This window comes from Capsella rubella, unplaced genomic scaffold (assembly GCF_000375325.1).
Source record: "Capsella rubella cultivar Monte Gargano unplaced genomic scaffold, Caprub1_0 scaffold_6, whole genome shotgun sequence".
In the NCBI taxonomy this organism is placed as follows: Eukaryota; Viridiplantae; Streptophyta; class Magnoliopsida; order Brassicales; family Brassicaceae; genus Capsella; species Capsella rubella.
Genome location: NW_006238918.1, coordinates 10919865 through 10920125, shown reverse-complemented (window position 1 = coordinate 10920125; position 261 = coordinate 10919865).

Below are 261 nucleotides of genomic sequence, written 5' to 3'. Positions count from 1 at the left end.
AGACATTTTCGATGAGGCAGCAGATTATTACAGTCAATTTCAGTAATAATTTGTTGTACTAGACTTATTATGATAATATGTAAATTATTGGAATCATGGATCATTTGTGGTTTTGTACATAAGTCTGTTATGGCTAAGTTAGGCTAAGTTATGTTCTCGTTATGGCTAAGTTATGGTTATGTTATGGCTGAGTTCCGAAAGACAAATTAAACTCAACAATAAACAAGCATTTTAAATTGAACAATAAACTTAACATTATGG